Source organism: Corvus kubaryi, unplaced genomic scaffold (assembly GCF_017639235.1).
Source record: "Corvus kubaryi isolate FWS band 111438036 unplaced genomic scaffold, C.kubaryi_AGA036_p1.0 split3-73, whole genome shotgun sequence".
Taxonomy (NCBI): Eukaryota; Metazoa; Chordata; class Aves; order Passeriformes; family Corvidae; genus Corvus; species Corvus kubaryi.
In genome coordinates, this window is record NW_024582091.1 from 35991699 (window position 1) to 36011710 (window position 20012).

Sequence of the window (20012 nt, forward strand, 5' to 3'; positions counted from 1 at the left end):
CAGAGTGTTTAAACACCACTCGTCTTAGAACAGTTCTTGAGTGAGACTGATACTAACCTACTATCCTTAGATTTAGGCCAAAGTTGCATGATTGCTTCAGCCAGTGTTGTGTAGAGGGGCTGTGAGGAAAATGCCAGCTCCTTTTTCCTGTTAATCTGGTCACATATCCACATCTTTTCCTTGTGCTCACATTGCTGCTCATCCAGAAGTGCTGGAGGAGCAAGGCACAGTGGAGGGCTGGGTGAGGGAAAGCAGACTTTTAGCTGGATCTATTCCGTGGTCCAGCTCCCTGCAGAACCAAAAAAATTACTCACATCTGCAAGGGCACAAGTAGCTTTGGGTAGATGAAAAAGGGGGAAGGGACCACCCTACCCACCTTCTTTCAACATGGCTCAGACTGGAATAAAATAATCATGGAACTTCAGCCACAGGCAAGAAAGCAGAATTACCTGCTGAGGCTTGGTTTGTGGGGAAACAGAAACAATAAATGTTGTAAGGAAGCTATAGGGTTTGATGAGGTTTGTCTCTGTTTGGCAAAGACTTTTTCCTTTCTAAGGGGTTCTTGGAAATGCCTTCAAAACATTCCAGGCTTGGTTTTGCTCCTTAAATACTCTTCAGTGTTTTATTTTAACTGTGAAGAGCCAAATTCTTCCCTCAGATATGCATGCAAATACTCCCACATTAATCAGAAGAATTGTCTGCACATACCCTCAGTGCGGGAGGTTTCTCATTTGATATGTGCTTTGCTTCCTAAGGAGAAGTCAATAATGAGCACAAACTTCCTCCTATTCACACAAATTCATGCAAATGTTGTGCTTTTCCAGCATGGATTGAGGACCAGTTGCTCTCACCCTACAGGGAGCACTAACATACTTCACGAGAAGCCCCAGTGGCTGCAGAAAGATTGCCCACAAAGCACAGGGTATATCAGGACAGTTAAAATGGGGAATCTTATCCTCTGATTTATGAGAAAGGATGAAGAGGTAGGAAGAGCTGCACGTAAGAATGGGATAAGACATTAATTCATGGAAAAGAAATTGGTACATCATATTTGATTTAAAATACGAGGACTGAAACAGTAATGTAGGTCTTTATACTCCTTGATAAAACACTAGTGGACTTAAAAATAGGTTTTAAAAACTGAGCTGCTGTTTTGATTTGTAAAACAAGTTAAACCAAACTTGACAATAAGGCATGTGCTTTAGATTTCCCTGGTTTGAGGCACTGTTTACTCTGGCAGATGTATCCTTAAGTGAAGCTTTTTTTTCCCCCCTCAAAGCTGTTACATGGTAGACTGATGTTGGCTGACCCTGAAGCAAAAATTTGAAAACAGCACATTTATTTTCCTGCTAATGCTAAACACACATGCCATGCAGCATTTTTTTGGTCTAGATGGAAAATCTTCAAATCTGGACTATTTGTCCCTTTTACCCTGACTTTAATGTTTTCATGAACATAAAAATAACATAACAAGCTTGGGGGATGGGAGCATGTGTGTTTTGCAGTGGGAGAGCAGCCTGTAATTTGCAGGCTGCAGGCTGGAAGGGGCAGATGGGAAGAGCCAAAGGGTCAGCCTGGTCCCAAGCTGTGCCAGTGACAATGGGCTTTCCCACGTGCCTCAGCACCCAGCAAAGCTCACAGAGTGCTGCTGCCCAACCAGGCAAAACATTAGCAGACCTATAAATTCCCTTCTCTTTCTTTCCTTATAACACAGGCAAAACACCAGGGTGACAGTCATCTTTTCTACTATTTGAGCAATTGATTGGGAAAAAACCCGCAATAAAATCCTGCAATATTGGTGATATTTATGGACAGCTCTGAAGGAAGATGACTTTTTGGAATGGTGGTGTTGCTGTGCTGTGCAGGCCCTATGCTACAGAGATTTTGTGGAGGCCACTTGTGATTGCCTCTATTTTAACAGCTTTCATGTAGGTATAAGTAAAGGCGGCATACCTGTAGAGCCACAGTCAACCTCTGAGACACTGAGTTTTCTCTCACTGTAAACCAACTTAAAAGACCCCCTAAGTCATCCCAGAGTCAGCTGAGGGTGTCAGGGTGTGTTAGCAGCAAAAGGAGCAACCTGAGCTCGTTGACTGAAGTTGCTAGTGGAGCAGTGGTTTGGGTAAAACACTGAGGGTCTGTTCCATGCAATTCTTGAAAGGATTTGACTGGATTGGACTTCAGCTAAATGGATTAAATTGTTAAACCAATTTAAGGAAGCCCATGTTCAGAGATGAAAGAAGTTGCTTAAATTGGTGCCAATCCTCACATCAGTAAAGAGGGAAAAAAGATTTAAGAAAGAAGGACTTATAAGAGATCATTCCTCTTGATGAAATTTCTAAATCTTTGCCAATGCTAACTGAAAGGAATGAAAAAAAATCTTCTGGAGAGCTTTTAGCAATTAGTTCCTGTTTGCAAAGAATCTGGGTCTGTGTTGCTCTAGGGCGCACAGCCCAACAATTTTTAGGTTTTTTTAATAAACTGGACTGCACCTCATTAGAGATGCCCAGCTGTATTTTTCTCTCTCTTTCACAACCATACACATCACTTTTCATCCTGCCCTTTTCATCACCTACTGCTTCTATAGCAAGTAAAGCAAGTGAAAATAGAGCACGAAGAAATCTCACCCACATTTATCAGTTTTCTCCTGCTGTCTAGCAGCTGGGGACACAGACGTAAAGCAGCACCTTGTGACGCAATGCTGTGGCCATCACCCTTGCAGATACTCTGCAGCCATCAGTTGTGTGTGGACCACAGATCTAGCAGAAGTTACAAGGTACCCAGGGACTGTGGATCTGGTACACACAATCTATTATTGTATCTTTGAGGGCCAGACTGACCATTCCTCCCTTTGAGCTGGCAAATAAGCTTCCTCTAGCCTACAAATTAAATGTCTGTTTCATTGCAAGCAGCTAAGTTGCAGTGAATCACATACTACCATGCTGCTACAGCTTCTAGATTGAGTTGTGCTACTGTGTCAGAGTGAGATCCACTAATCCTCATCTATGCAGATTATTCCCAGTAAATTAGGGGTGAAATCTGGAAGAACCCTATACATTGTTGTGGCTCTCTGTGATGCAGACACTAAAACCTATAGGGCTGTTCACATAATCATTCTGCAAGGACTGTAGCTGAGATTTACTTTTAAAACCACAGGTATGTCATGTTTTTCTTCTATGGGGCTGGCTAATAGTGATGCTAATAGGCTAGAAGTGCACTTCTGGTTCCCCTCAGAAGAGGTAGCAGGAGTCAAAGCTACAGGTCACTGGGTCAGCCATTCCCTAGGTGTGAACCATTGCAGAAATGCTCTAGGGAAATGAAAAGAGCAGGACCAGTGTGACAGAACCAGGGTGCCAGCCTGTGTAGAAAAAAAAATAAAACAACTGCAAAAGACACTTTTGTTTTTCTACTGTTGCATTTTGGAATGATAGAATTAGGTTATAGCCAGTATACAATATAGATTGTGAATAAAATATTTTTTCTTTTTTTTTTTTATTTTTTAATAGCAAAATTCCCCCTGCTTGAATAGGATTTCAAGATCTCCAGTAAACGACTGGCTCTCAAAGGTAAAAACTAAACCAATATTTGCTGGTGTCCTTGGATAAGAGGTGTGGCCTCTGAAAACAAGATGTGCATAACAGTACCCTTCTGTTCTGTAACTTAGCAACTTGGGGTGTAAATGGATACTCTTCAAAAGAAGATTTCTCATTTTAATTGGCAAGAAGAGAGATCCATGTTAGAAAGTAGATTTTGTATTCAAAGCTGTCCAGTGTAGATGCAATTATATTTGTATTAAAGTGCATTTGTTAAGGTTCAGTAAGAATTCCCTGTCTTCTCAATATTTTATATATTTCTGCAGTCATGTGTATGTATGTATGTATGTATATATATATCTATATATCTATATATATCTATATATCTATATCTATATCTATATATGCATATATGCATCCTTTGGATATGTTTGTGCATATATGCTTATGCACATAAAAGATATGTTGCTATATAAAACTCCTTTTATATTTTACTGTATTATGGGAAGTATTTCCACACTGAATTTAACTCCTGTCCAAATAAAATAACTTGATTAATTTTAGTGTTGAGCTTACTTTGTGTTTTCATTCACTACATTTAAAAATCAAATGTGCCATACTGAAGATATTTCACATCCATATAATCAGAATGGAGCCACCGCTTCATTTGGGGCCAATGTAAAATGAGCTATTTCTACTGTCTAGTTGACTGATGTCTACACAGCACAAGCAATAATTCTACTGACTTGTGCTCTTAATAAGTCTTCCAGTGAGAACTAATAAAAAAAAATTTTAAGTTGCTTTCCCACTGTATTATAGTCATGATTCCTTGAAACAAGAAACAAAATAAAATCTCACACTCTGTGCCAGCTTTTTAAAACACTTTTCTCATGTCACACTAACACTGTGAGAGGGGCAGAGGAGATGGAAAAGAGGGGAAGCCTGGACAGCATAGGCTGTTGGAAAAAGGACAGAGGAGAGTGTGGATCCACCAACCTACTGCCAGGTGAGTCACACTGTGCTTGCCTCAGCAGCTGCCTCCAAAAACAACTCCTTGGCCCTTCCAGGATGCACTAAACACACTGGAGTTAGTATCACTTGCAACAGATGTGTAACAAATACAGCTCAGATAGTGGCTCATACTTGATGGTACCCACCTGAAGAGACCATCTCACAACACCTTTGGACATGCTGCTGTCTCGGGCAGGGTCTCCTTTTGCTAGCAATAAACCAGAAAAGGGTGTTTGTCACTCTGCTGCTATTAATCTGAGTTTGCTAAACTGCCTTATTTGAACAAGTTCATTGGTATCCAGCTTCATGGTACCAATGTTTGGAAAAGTGGTGATTTTTGGAGCAGTCTCCCTTGGTTATGGCGAGTTCCACCACACTGTGCCTATACACATCAGGGAAATGATGATGTTCCCATTCCTTCAGCAAAGGGCAGGAATCGAGTCTGAGATGCTCAGAGTGAGGGCACCCATATTTTTCCCTTGGGATGACAACTTCACCAAAATAATTCTTCCTAATATACTTCAGTATGGAAGATGCTCCCTTAATTTCTATGGAACTAAACAAAAAAGAAAAAGGCATGTTTATACATGGTGCCAAAACATTGCCTTTTATTTCAAATGCCCTGTTTCTGTTCAAAAGAACTAAACTGTAATGGAAATATTTTCAGTTTTTCAATTTCGCAGGAATCTCCTAAAAATCAATTTCATTTGGAGGAAAATATTGTCCTTTCTCACTCTCCTCCCCTTTTTGGCAGTGCTTTAATTAGGAGTTCAGACAAACAAAAATTCAGTTATTCACTCAGCTCTGTTGAGTAGCAGAAAAACTCTTCTACCAAGCAGCACATCTCTGTCAGTCCTTTCTTTGGCTGGTTATCTAAGGTAAGTGTCACCATATTACCAATACTTCATATATAGTGCTGGCATTGTTTATGTTATTCCAAAGGATTTTCTTTTCCAAAGTAAATGACCAAATTTAGTTGTATTAAAAATGTTACATTAAAAAATTTTAGTTATCCTAAAAATCAGTGCTCAGGCTGGCTCTGAGGTGGAGCCTGGCAGCCCCCTAAGGATGAAGACCAGCATGGCAGCTTAGGGGGACACACAGGTTGTACCCGGAGCTGCTGGCAGCCCTGAGTACTGATCACTGTTTAGCATCCCGACTGGGAGAGTGGCTTCTTCCCTCCTGAGGGAGGGGAAGGCAGAGCGTGCATGAATGTGTGCATGTACATGTGTGTGTGCAAGTGCCCGTGTGTGTAAGGAGATAACATCAGCTTTGTCCCTACCCATCTGTTTTGATAGGATTGTGTTTGACAGTGATGATTCCCCCTTAGCTGCTCCACTTTTTCATGCAGCTTATGGATTTGGGAGGATTTTGGTCACATCTTTCCTGTCTCTGTTATTAACAGTGGAACAACTTGAAACAGCCACTTTCATGCTCCCTTTCTACTCAGGGAGGAGTGATCCTGCCTTGTTTACTAAGGAGTGTGTTTGCAAGGGACCAGACCATTTCTTTTCCTCTCCTGCTTAAGAGTGGTTCACTTATTTATTGTGGTTTTTATAACGTGTTCCTGGCTTCTACCTTCCTCCTTCTGTAAGAATACCCTCAAAACACTGTGCTAAAACCTTGCACATCATACATCTTAGTGAGACATAATCACATCTGGTTTAGAGCCATGGCTGGAGTCAGCTATTCTTCTTACTCACTTTAGAAGCTAAACATTCATCAGGGATTAAGACACTGTGAAGGGGGAACCATCAGCTCTCTAGCACCTGGAAATTTCTAGGTAGCCTCCTGACACAGGTGCAGTAAGGTTTGGGACACAGCAGTATCTTGGCTGCTTTACACTGCAAAGCTCTAACAGGAGTCATTGCATCTCCTTGAAGTGTAAAGTCGGGAACATTTAAGGACACAACTTTATGAGGACTGACTTCATCTTCTCAAAGGTAGAAAAAACCTTGGTAATAAAAAGTGCAACCTAAAATTAGAGAACAATATTCTTATTTTTCAGGAGAGTTATGGACTCATCCAAAGGTATTAGAAAGTACACATCTGTTATAAAGTAAAACAATGTTGTTGATGATATTCCCTGATATTCCCTGATATTGTTTATAGGAGTAAGCCTTTCATCAATGTGTAGTTATGAAACATTAGTTTTGATTGTTAAAGTGTATTTTGATGGAATGGATAAGAGAAAAAGGAGATTTGTGCACGATTACTTAGCACTCAGTTTTCTGGGGAAAGAGCCTGAGCCACAATCTTCATCCACATCCAAAAACTTTCCATGTGGTTGTTGTTCAGTGGCTTTGATTCAGTCAAGGGAACAGATTCTAAGTTCAGACTTTAATTTCCCTAATAGTTAAGAAAAGGAGAAATAGGTCAGCTCTTGAATCCAGCCTCACTTCTAATATTAATCTGCAGAAGAAAAATGTTTACAAAGTGGAAATTTTGCATGCAGCTTCCGTGGCAGTGAAGCTAAGTTTGAAGATTATCATTTGGAGGCTGTCAGAGGTTATGAGAGACAGCAGATCAGCCTTTCCTTGGCCTGCTAACGAAACTTTTGTGAAACCATACTGGAATTAAGATTGTCTCTCTGAGCTAGGTTAACACAATGAAAAACTACGAAAAAAAGCCCATATGAGAGAGTTACTTGCTATTATCTCTTGTCCCGAGTTTTTACATGTGTGGTCAAGTCACTTTTGTGCAGCAAGAACTCACAGGGAATCATTTGCCATTTCCAGCTATGTTTTGTGCTATAACAATAAAACTACCTTGGATCATATGCCCTCTCAGTATCTTCAGTCTCAGCAGGTTAAGATCCTATCAGAAGTCCATTTGCAGTAGATAAATCTTTGGTCTCCTTCATGCAAAATAAAATCCATCTAAGTGGAAAATTAACTGGATTCTGTTAGCATAAATTAATAGGACAATATTTCTCTTTTGTTTGTCTACAGTTTCTGTTAGTCTCTTCTGAAAATAAAAAAGCAGTTTGATACTTCCTGTCAGAGAATTTCAGTGCTAGAGATTTCCTTTGTCTATTCCACAGGTTGTGTCAGATAAAAATCAAGTGAAAAGTGTCATACTGACAGTGAGACCAACAGAGATAATTCTGGCAGAGCCTTTAGTTACACTTGACTTTTTCTAAGCCTGTCATAAATTGTGACAGCTGGACGAGGTTAATAAAAGAGAAATAAAATAAGAAAAAACAACAAATAAGAACCTCAGAGAATTAAAGCTTCTCAGTTCTGATTTCATCAAGAAAGGAGAGCTGCTAACAGTGTCTTACTTTTATCAGCATGATAATTTACCTTTTGCTTTTACTACAGAATAAAGACTACAAAAGCGCTATTTATAGGTTCTTGGTGTGAATACTTGATTATTGGTATTGATTTTACCGTGCTTTACATAAGATATTTTACCTAAGATACATAAGATCATAATGATCAATCTTCTTACTGTGGTGCTGGCTACTGTAACACCAATCTTAAACATATTTATGACTGAAAATAGTTAAGTGCAGTGCACTTAAACACATGTGGCCAGCTCCTTGAGAGCACATGATTTGCAGCATTGGCTATGGTGAGCAAGATTTTCAAAAGCACTTCTGAAAGTCTGACTTTTCCCATGTTGAACCCATCAGACTTCTGCCATTCAAGCCCTCCCAAATCCTCTCTTTCTGTGTTGTCTCTATTGCTTTGGTTAAGATCCCGAGGCTGCTGTAGGAGAAACAGAGACAGAATAAGCATATTAACAGTAATCCTATACCAGTGAGCTGCACGAGAGATGCCTGTAGCAGCATGGCACTCGGCTCTTCAGCAGTGTGCCCTAGACAAAGCTTGCCAACTATTCCCCCTGCAAACCACCCTGCCTGGATGTGGCTGTGCCACTGAGAGACGAAGGCCCCCGTGGAATGAGTTTGAAAGGCGTGCGGTTGCGTTTTGTTTGACATGCTGACAAATCCCAGCTGCACAGCCCGCTGTAGGCTTACACCGAAGGTAGAGACTTTCCTTGTCTCTGGCATTGCAAGGCTGCTGGGGAGGGCTACAGTAACATAACTCTACTTTGCTCCATATTTTTCCCATATTTAAAAGAAAATAAACCATATGAAAAAGTGCCCTTCCCACATGCATAAGGACTTCTGAACTCCTCCTGTGCTCTGGATAATTGTTCTCAACTTACATTTAATTTTATAGCTTGCTGCTTCTATTTCAGACCAAAGAGGGGCTTGTCAGCCATTTCCGATTACAGTAGTTTGCCTAAGGAAAGACACATTTCAACTTACAAACCTCGTACTGCCTGTGTGTCTGTACCCATCCAAGCACACCTAGAGCTGAGAACAAGCAGATAATGGCACTGTAGGATTATAAAAAATAACCTTAGCCGAGCCTGCTGTGATAGGATAAGAGACAATGGTTTTAAAGTAAAAGAAGGTAGGAACAAGAGGAGATTTTTAAGGAAGGTGGGGATTGACCACTGAAAGAAGCTATTAAGGGAAGAAAGAGTTTGTTTCTTGCCAACTTCAGATTAGGCATGGATCTTTATTTTCTGGAAAATGTATAATAGTCATATTCATTTTACTGAGTTCAAGCCAGATGTAGGCAGTAAAATTTTCAGGTCTTCTATAGTCAAGAAGTCAAGTAGACATCTAATGACCCCTTTTAGTCTTAAGTTCAAGAGATCAGTGAGGAAACATCAAAGTGCTTGGACAGAAACTGCAAAAGTTGCACAGTGTGAGAGAACTGAGACAAGAAAGAGGCCCTGATCCTACACCAGTTTGTGAGCATGAATATCCATCTCCAGAATTGATGCTCATCTCTGCAATGGACTTATAATCTCTGCTTAACTCAGGGAGTCATAAAAAGAAGTGATCAGAGGAACAGGTGTTTTGCTATAAAGAACCAGTTTTGATAAAGCCCTGCTCTTTTTCATGGGATCTTTGAAAAATTGACAATATGTTTCCATACATAAGACTCTTTAAATCTTATAATCTTTCTGGCCGCTACTGGGACATGTTTTTTCCCTCAGTGAGCTTCAGTTTTGCATTTGCCACTAACTCATGGTTCCAAGATGTGAGGGACTACCACTGGGGAAGTTTAGAGTAGTTTTCCTTTGTAAAACAAAGCTCCTGGGTAGTCACTTTGTGCCTGAGCCAATTCCTTGTCCAACTGTTCATCCCTGAGAGTAACAGAATGATACAGCCTCTTTCTCCTCATCCTGGCCTTCTTCAGAAGTCGTCTCATAGATGAAAGAGCCAAGACACCTTGGTAGGCTGTGAAATAACCTCCAGCACCATGCGCCCATTCCTGTTCCAGACACCCTTTGGTGCTGGCACTGCCTGTGCTGCCCCAGCTGGGCACTGGGAGCTGGCTGGGCACACTCCAGCACGCAGTGCCACGGCATGGTGACACGGATGGGCATGTCACCCTTCAGCCACATTGCATCACAAGAGAGCTGGGCTTGGCTTTAGAAAACCATGACTAAATACTCCCAAGTAGTTGATCATTTTCCAGATCTGCCCATGGGTGTCTGGATTGAAAGTGCTGCTTTTTGGACTGCTGTAGTGGCCAGCAGCGGGGACCTGCCCTACAAAGCAAACATTTGTTTAAGCGGTGCATTTAGTGGTAGATTACATCTCAGCAGAGCCATGAGTACTGATTCTGGCTGCATGAAGGCCTCCCTTGTAGCAATATATCTATTCTGAGTGTAGACGTTTCAGTAACATTAATAAATTGGCAGTGAGGGGTTTCTATAATATCTCAGTTTCCCACAGCCAGTTCAGCTTCAGACGGGGCTCTCTGAGTTTTTAAAGGGGCAGACTGGATAAAAATCAAAAGGAGGCAGAAGAGGAGCAGGGCTCAATGTAGGCATGACAGGGAAAGGAAGGATGTCTTTTTGCTGTCTCAGCCTCATTTTCCACTTTTTAGATAAACATGTGACTCTTTCTGAGTGCCTGGGGGACATTATCCTGCCTCTCTCTAGCTATGTGTGTAGCAGGTGGCAAGGGGAAGGATGTGCAGGTGCTGCTCATTGCTGTTTATATTCCCACAGTTTCCTCTCATCTAACCTAGAGCTGCCCCTGCCCATAGCACATCTGGCTCTCACACTGGGTAACTCTCTGCTCCTGGTCCTCATCTCCATTGCATGCAGCTCCCTTCACTCCCTGAGTTTGCTCTGGTTCCTCTTTTAAGGGCTCACATGCTCTTTCCCACTCCTCTACAGTTCCGTTTGTTTACCCAGTAACAGAGAACCTTTCATTTTTCTACAGTGTGGCTGTGATCTTAAATTGTCCCTCCCTTCCTTCTTTCTTTCACCATGCAAACAACTCTTGACCTTTCCCTTAAGTGCCCAAGATTCTAAACTCCTGCGACTCACTCTTCTCAATGCACAATATGGTTATCCCTCCCAAGTTCTGTAGTAGGGATTTGAAAACCCTGTCTGTGTTTATGCAGCAACAAGACAGCCTTATGCTTTTGGTCACACTAGCATGGAATGGCATATCTCTGACAGTCATTTCTTAACAGGGAAAGCTGTGAAAATCAGATGGGTGGTGCACCCTTTCCCAAGTTAGAAAATATGAGATGCATTAGTTGCATCCATATCAGCACTTCTGTCTCTCATTGTTTGGAGTTGCATCTGATCCCTAATACAGTACTCATCCTGGGTGGGAAAAGGAAAAATAAAACCCTGCAATTTCTCATTTTCTCTGGCTACTGATATCATACCTTATACTTCTGCTAGTAATAATTTTTAAACTTACCCAGTTGCAGGACAGTGTTCTGGCAAGTTCCTGTTGTTGTTCTTCACAGCGTCATTCAAGCACCTTGGCAATAGCCAGCCTAACAGATTTCTCTTTGGAGCTCAGTCCAGATTAGCAGCCCAGATTAGCACAGAGGCAGAGTAATACAATAAAGAATAAACCACACCAAGATCTGTATTTGGAGTGGAAAACCAGTTAGGTTAACAAGCTGGAAGTGTCAAGCAGGGAACTGTCGGGAGCTAAGTGCATTTCTCCACTCAGTTTGCATGGAAAGCAACCTTGTGTAAATAACACCAAAACACCTCATCTTTTACAGAAAGAATGGAGGTACAATGGGAAACCCTTTCACAAAAGAACATTACACGGAAGGTGAATGGGATCTTGACATCTGGAGATGGGATTTGAATCCAGGCACTTCCTATGTCAGGAGAGCAGTTCAGCCCCTGGCTTTGACATTCATGATGTTGGGTGGATGTCCTTGTGGTTTGGTTAAGCCACTGTATTAGCCAGTTGGGCTGCAGAGAACATCAAGACAACACTGGGCACTAAGGATGAAGGGCAGAGTATTTGTCTGCCAGTAGCAGTGCAGGCATCAAAGGGTTTAAAATTTGAGACTCAGCCTTCCAGAATGAGAAGGCAGCTGAATGTGACTTAAAGACGCTCCGCCATGAATTTAGTTACTTTAAAATTCATGAGGATTTTGAAACATAACGTAAACAGTTTAGAAGGATTAAAAAAAAAGGAAATCAGATTTCTAGAGTTAATGGGAACATTCAGTTTGAATAGGAAATATTAATGCAGGAACTTTGGAAACTTTATATATGCTTTGAAGTTTCATCTGTGCAGCCAACTCCTGGAACTGGAAGCAATTCCTCCATTAGGTGGGTCACCCCACAGATGCCCACCCAAGCTGGTACTGGTCAGTACCATGGGAAAGACAGGAGACAGGATTTGTAACAATTTGAATAACACCAAAAAGTTAATATATTTTCTGCCAATTCTTTTCCTCTATCCAAAGTAGAAACCAACTAGGAAAATATGTTTGACATCAGACATACTTTTTCCCCTTCATATGAAGAAATCCAGAAGATGAGTGTTTCATTATAAAAATATTTCATGCTTAAGAGATACTGTCGCTGTGTCCCTGGTTGGGTAGCAGAGTAAACAGTTGCATGAATGTGAAAGGATTTAAGATGTGTTAAAAGGGAGTTCATTTTAGCTGCACTGTAACTACAATAACATACCTATTTTTTTTCGTAGCCATGCCAATCTTGTATGAACACTCTCCATTCCTGTTACTCTTTCACATTGCCTGGATAGGAAATCAAATGCAATGGAGATGGGTGAGACCAGAAAAGTTTCAGATTTTATTGAACTTTGAGGGTTTTTGGAGCTAGTGGTTTGCAGAGGTAGCACTCTGTGGAGGGTTTCATCTGTAGCTCGGTGATTGGCAATTGAAGGATGAACCATGTAAACAGACATGAATGAAAAAGAACATCTATACTTGACCCCAGTTTTGTCTGTTGCAATGCAGGAATATGCAGCTTGAACCATATTTGTTTGATTTGTGTGTAGAGAAAATGGCATTTTTTGAAAGAAACTCAGCTTTGCTGACTCCTGTGTTTGGAAATTACCTTTTCAGTTACTCAAACAGGAAAGGATAAACGCTGGAAACGTTATTAATAAAACATTAAGCCCCCTCCCTCTCTCCCTCCCCAAAACCCCAGCTCCTAATTCAGCAGAGGTCAAACAATAAAATTTACAATCACGCACTCCACACTGCTCAGCACTCCGAGCCAGCACACCAGTGACTGGCCAGATTAGTTAATCTTCCCCAGCTTCGTCTTGGGCCCTATAACTACTGCGGCAGGTCATTAACCAGCTGGTGAAGCCCCGGCACATTGTACATTTATTCCCAAACCTTAGCAGCCGTTGTTGAGTCTAGGAGCCTTAAAGAGGTACTTCTGATGTTAGCTGACAGAATGTTAATTTATGCTCGCTGTAATTCAAAGGGATTCCAAGGCAACTGTAAACTAATGAAACCTGAATAACTTTCCTGGAGAAGGTTCCTTATTTAATCAGTTGAACTAAAATGGAAATATGTAAAATGAGCAGTCATTCTTTCTTTTAAAATATAAGGCCTTTTTGTGAAAAGGGAGATAAACGAGAACATGCTGTGTTAGAGGAATGAGATGTAGAAAAATGTTTGATTAATGCAAAATATTTATTCTCCCCAAGTTCCTCGATTTTTTTTAAACTCTGCTGTTCATCACTGCCAAAAGTAAAAAGCAAAGAACGCAATGTCTACTAAGTTTGGTAACCCAGCAGAGGTATTGCTTTCAGCCAGGATTTTCTTTTTCTTTCATTTTCCTTTTTTTTTCCCTTTCTTTTTTTTTTTCTTCTTTTCTTTTTAATCTCAAATGAAAGGCTCTCTTTAATCAGATAATTGACCGGCTGGTAATTTTAGCCGTTTGTGACACACCAGTTGGCAGGTACAGTGGTACATAACCATGAGTCTTTTCCTATTAGCCTTCCCTCCCTCTGGGACACTCACAGACGTGTCTCTGTCTTATCAGTCCCAGGGGACCATTCCCAAACATTTTGCAATGAAAATGCAAAGAAGGGGCCTTTTCCCTCCCGAAAAGGAGGGCCAGCTGTCAGAGGTAATAATTGCCGGTGGATGTGCAGATGGCACTGGAGGTGTTCCCTCAGCCCACTGACCACCTGGAGAAAGGGGGTGTCCTGCAGGGGCCACGCTCCGCCCAGGTCCTGGGGCGCAGGGCCCTTGCCTGTTTGGTGGGGAGCTTGGTAGCAGCAGATACAGATGTCCCCAGAACGTGCCACACTGGCAAGGAAGGCATAGTCCTGAGGGATCACCCTTTTCATTTACTGTGGGCTTCTTGCTCTTATCCCTTCTCTGCTCTTCACTTTCAGTGGTGGCTGGAAGTGAAACGCAGCTTGCTGCATGACTGAGAGACCTTCAAGCTCCTCGGCAAACCTTGGGCCTTATTTTGAAAGGCCCCTGAAAGAAAAAGGATTGTGCGCTCTCTGAATGCAGGGCTGCTGAACCGCTGCCAACCCCAGGCTGCTCCATTCAAAGGGCTGAGTGAATAAATGAGAATAACATCCTTGGGGACCTCAGGGATCGGTTTACTCTGAAAATCCTCAGCCTTACAAAGGGTCAGAGTCACAAGGTAAATGAAAATGGCTGGGAGGGGACTTTGATGGCCAAAACACTGTAACTGTAGAGGACTTGAAAGAAAACTATATTTTTTAAAAAGTGAGAGAAGAGAGGAAGCAAACAGAGGAGAATGTGGCTAGCAGGGGGACTTCAGCCTGCAGCCTCACCAGAAGGGAGAGGGGGAATGAGAACAGGAGAAGAGAAAGAAATATCTCCTCTGTCTTAATCCATGGCGATCTTTGAAATACTACTGTGGGCAGTGGCTGTAGCAAGGGAGAGCCTCTCCCCTGCCTGATGCCTCACTGCAATGAAGGTATTTCCTTTGGGTAATGATAAGCACAGTAAAACAGAGCAGTGTTTCACTCTCTTGGTAAGTAACCAACAGATCTCAGGGCATGGAGAGCTGAGCAAATGGCTTTAGGGACACGACTGCATCCTGTCCTGAAAGAAACTGAAGAAAATTGCACACAAGTATTCAAGTATTTTTGGTGCTTCAGTTAAAAAATTACCATATAAGCTAATGCAGAGACATTTAGAAAGGACATTTTAGAAATGACTTTGCACTGTTATGGAAGACAAGGATGTGAATGTGTGCACTGACTTTGAGTCTGTTTAGATTTGTTAATGTCAGTAAGTCATATAAGGCCAGATGCACATTAACATCTTGAGACCATTGGGAATTAGACACCTAAACACTTCAGTCTCTAAATCTCTGGCTCTTGTTGGTCTCTTCTCTTTACCTTTAGTTCTTGGAGCAACTCCATTAATACTGACAGTAGTAAAGTTACACACAGTCCTAAACATTTGCAGGATCAGGATGTATGTGACTTAGAGCAGCCGCAATTTCTTATTAGGTGTTTGTATAGTGCCTGGCCTCTGGGCCCCATCTCAGCTGGGGTTACTGCAATTCAAGTCATAGTAATTTAAAAAATAGGTTAAATGCTGAATTATAACAACCTTCTGACACATTATCTTCTGCTGGTAAAATATTTTTTCAAGTCCTTAAGGTCAAGCTGACAAGTGCACAGCTTTGGTCAGACTGCTGCTTTCTAAATGATCATTGCACCTTAACTAAGGGAGAAGTTTTATGTGCAGCTGAACACATCTATGCTCTCACATGTCAAATGGGATACCTGTCAGCTACTAAGAGAGTTACAGGCATTTCTCCCTCCTTAGCTTTTAGTAATGACTCTGCTATCTATAGATAGTTTCCTTTTGCAAACAGTTATTAATTTCTGTAACAGAAGAGGGAAAATACAATATCCTACTGAAAACAGAGAAATTCAAGCGTGTTGCATTTAGACACCCAGATCAAGGTCCAAACCCCATGAAAAAGAGTCTTACCATGCTTCATGTTGTAGTATAAGTTCCATGACTTGTAACTGCTGTTTATGACACGCCTTTGTTGATAGGAGTATTAGTACCCCATACTAGTCCACAAAACAACAGTGGGAAGAGAAAATGCAGGATCCTATTTTGTGTTTCCTACACACCAGCTCCAATATTGTTCCTCTGATCAAATCTCCCCTGCCTTGAGATCCAGGTGGGGAAGGACCCGTCAGCCCCAGAGAGCATCTTAAACTGTAGTGTTTTTTAGGGTTAAAACAAGAGGGTTTAGCTCACCAGTAGTGTAGACCGGTGAGTAGCTAGACCCTTCATCTGAAATTATACATAAAACCTACTTCAAACTGTTCAATTTTGTGTAGTGGGTTGCTATCAGAGCTGATGGGACTAGAGAGGAAGTAAAATTACATCCACATGGGCAAAAGTTAATAGGAGATTTTTTTCAAACCAGAAACATTTGCGGTTTTCTAAAGCATTACTTTTTCCCCATCAGGTTCAGAAGACAGCATTTAGGCTTAAATCGTTGTACTAGGCAGAAGAGACATCACTGTCTTGGGATCCAGCTTCTAATGTTGTTTTTAATGGTGTCAACCATTAGAAACTTCAAGGGGGCACATTTAATCTCTCTGCACCTTAGTATCATCTACATAGTGCAGAAACGGAAGCACTAGTTTAATCCTACATGCTGTGCAAAGGAGGTGCAAGTAAACTGTAGAAATCTTATTTTGGCAGATAAATTAATGGAGAGAAAAAAAGGCTTTGTCACAGAGAACACCAGAAGATAGTTGATAATTTATTTTGAAACAAAAGCAGGTAGTTCGCAAAACTCAGGGTGGGTTTTCCAATAGACTGGGTGCCTAACCCAGGATTTGGGCTCCCTCGTGGATGCTCTGAAGTCTAATATGCAGCAAGGTCATGCTTCAGCATACCCAGGATGAGGGTATTAATAGGTTTTCCTTTTAGCCTGCTACCTGTTATCCCACACCAGTGGGAACTTTGCTACCTTTGAGATCTCTATCACCTTTGTCAAATTTTGCTGAAGTAGGCTGAAGGGTTCAGAAGTTACTGAAGTATCTCATGTTGATATAAGACTCATTTCCTTAGGAAATCAGGCTGAGAAAGCAGTTGGGTTCAGAGTACACTCGAGGCTGCAATATGCTATAATTCACTGTAGCTGTGAGCATCATTGCATAAATGAACACACATGCACACACCTTTCCTAATGTCTACTGGAAGCAATAAGCAGAACCAATAATGTATATGTAATTGTGTTTATTTTTCACAAATGTCTTTTAAGAAAGGATTCTCTTAAACCAAAAATTTGAGAAATGGTCCAAACTGGGATTTATCTCAATTATGTTGTGAACAGTTATATGATAGACATTTTCTTCTAGGAAAAAAAACCTCAAGTTGCACATGGAGTTCATTAAAATTGGACTAATGGTTTCAGTCATGTTTCTAATAGCGTAGAATAGCTGGTCAGCAATGTGGGCTGAGGATAAGCCGTGTGATATCTACTGAAACATATGTGCTTTTGTTTTCATGATGAGCAGACTGTTGCTGAAATGGTTTATTTTTACAAATGTGAATAAGGAGAAACATGAATGGAAAAAAGGATGAATGAACACGGTAAGTGTATGCAAAGCCTTCCTATAGATGAGTTCAGGTAGGTAGGGACAAAGAGGCCTGCACCTGCTGTAGGGTGGACAGTTGATGTTCCTCTGCAGTGCAGTCATAGGCAAGGACAGCGTCAGGGCAATACAGGTCAGATTTTCTTATAAAGTGCCAACTTGTCTTAGCCTCAAGCAGACAAAAAACAGAATGGCACACTTTAGCTTACTAATAAAGTGCCAACATTTTCTATAAAGTAACCCTTGTTTTCACAATCTCTACAATCACTTTTTAAAAAGTGTATGTCAGACAAACAGTTTTTGATATTTCAGTTTTCTTTGGAGTCACAGAGTTTTGTTAATGTAGGGGCAGAGAGCAGCTGTCCCACATACAGTCCCCCTCAGGCTTTTTTTTTCTTGAAAACCTTTGCAAATGACACTCTCTTTGTTTTGTTTGTCCAGTGTTCCCCAGCAGCAAAACTTTGGAGTTTCATTCCAAGTAATGTGCTCAGGGCCAGACCAAAGCTTTTCATCCAGGGCTGTGGATTCAACTTCAGCCTTCAGAGGGCAGCCCAGGGCAGCAGACAGCACACTTAAACCTCCTCTTGGGTGAGGTTTGGACCTCGTAATATTTTATTCTGAGCTCTTTCCTGGATGACATTATTGATTAATGGCATTATTCCCCACCTGGTGTGCCTCTGCAAGGCGATACCTGAGTGTGGCTCTCCCTCTGTGGGCACAACAGAACGACCAAAATGCAAGGTGATGGCTGTGGCTGTGCTGGACAGGTTGTAGTGGGAGATCTGTAGAAGAGAAAAAGGAAGCACCTTTGCTGCATTGTGTTTCTGTGCAACAGAAATTTATCTATAAACGTGAGTATGACACTTCCATTTTCAGAAGGGAAAACTGCGTGTCATTTCTCCAAGAATTAATATGAGACCGTATCTCATGTTTAAATTTTAATTATGATTAATTCTGCTGGTATGATGGAGACAGTGAGTTCAGTGTGCCTTCCCCAAAACAAAACATGGCTTGTTTAATTTCATTCAAAAATCCAATAAAAATGGTTTAGATAAATGTTGAAAGACCCATTGGCTTCCACCAGGCATGCCACATAAACAGTTGGCATCCTATCTACTTCCCTCATCTTGCTTTTAATTTTCTCTTTTCCCTTGCTTTCTAATATCAACTTTCACATAACTCTGCATTGCCCCAGGCCTACATGTTCTATAGATCAAGTCACTTCTAATAAGAAAAAATAGTTGATTTATAAAAACATTTCCCTGATGGGCACTGGAGGAGGGAGGGTGGGGGTGGGTGAAAATTCTTTAGAATTTTCTCAGAATAGCATAGAATCATAGACACTTTAAGGCTGGAAAGGACCTCCAAGATCACTGAGCACAACCTTTGACTAAGAACCACCATCTCAACTAAACTACGTCGCATCCAGTCTTTCTTGAACACTTCCAGCGATGGTGACTCCACCACCTCTCTGGACAGCCTGTTCCAATGCTTAATCACCCTTTTAGTGAAGCAATTGTTCCTGACGTCCAACCTGAACCTCCCCTGGTGCAGCTTGAGACCATTTTCTCTCATCCCATCACTTCTTACCCGGGAGAAGAGGCCAACTCCCATCTGGCTACAGCCTCCTTTCAGGCAGTTGTAGAGAGCAATAAGGCCTCCCCCGAGCCTCCTTTTCTCCAGGCTAAACAACCCCAGCTCCCTCAGATTCTCCTTTTAAGACCTTATAAGATCTCTAGATCCTTCACCAGGCTTCACTGTCATTCTCTGGGCATGCTCCAGCACCTCAATGTCTTCCTTGTAGTGAGGGGCCCAAAGCTGGACGCAGCACTTGAGGATTGGCCTCAGCAGTGCCGAGCACAGAAGGACAATCATTGCCCAGATCCTGCTGGCCACAGTATTACTGATACAAACCAGGATGCCTTTGGCCTTCTTGGCCTCCCAGGCCCACAGCAGGCTCATGTTCAGCCACTGTCAACCAGCACCCCCAGGTCTTTTTGTACTTGACCACCCTCCAGCCATTCTGCTCCAGTCTATAGCTCTGCCTAGGATTGTTGGGATCCAAGTGCAGACACTTTGCCACCTTACTCTTTATGATCTGTTTAATTTTCTTGTCATTATGCCTACAAGATAACCTTCACCAAAATTCCTGAAGAAAATGCCCCTCTAACCTAACTGAGGGATTTCACCTCCAGTTGAAATGTTGGCTTTCTTCCTGCTCAGTCCCTCTCTGCAATTTGCAGTGATCTTGGAGCCTGCCTCTGGTGGAAAAACTCAAAATTCTGGATTTTTTTCTGGCTGGCCATGGCATGCCGTGCAGAGAAAATGCTGGAATGAAAAGATGCTTTTATATCACTGTTTTCCTTATGTATTGTGAAATCATGGCAGAGCCAGGAGGGAAAAGGAAGGTTTTATAATTGCAAGAGTGCAGTTCGGGGAAGAAAAACAAGTGTCCTTGAAAATATCTCCTGGGTTTTATTACATGTGTTCATAGATGCCAGCAACCGGGAATGGAACAGCACCAGGGAAACAGGATAGATTTCAAAATATAAAAATGC

At 41.6% G+C, this 20012-nt stretch overlaps 1 long non-coding RNA gene across 2 annotated transcripts in view; it reads left to right on the forward strand.

Moving 5' to 3' along the window:
* The window catches only part of LOC121658879, a 55784-nt gene extending 51688 nt beyond the window's left edge, over positions 1-4096 (forward strand). For both annotated transcript variants that reach the window (XR_006014074.1, XR_006014073.1), the window contains one exon: positions 3507-4096. This is a non-coding gene — a long non-coding RNA (uncharacterized LOC121658879). The remainder of the gene's footprint in view (positions 1-3506) is intronic.
* Positions 4097-20012: the final 15916 nt, after the last annotated feature.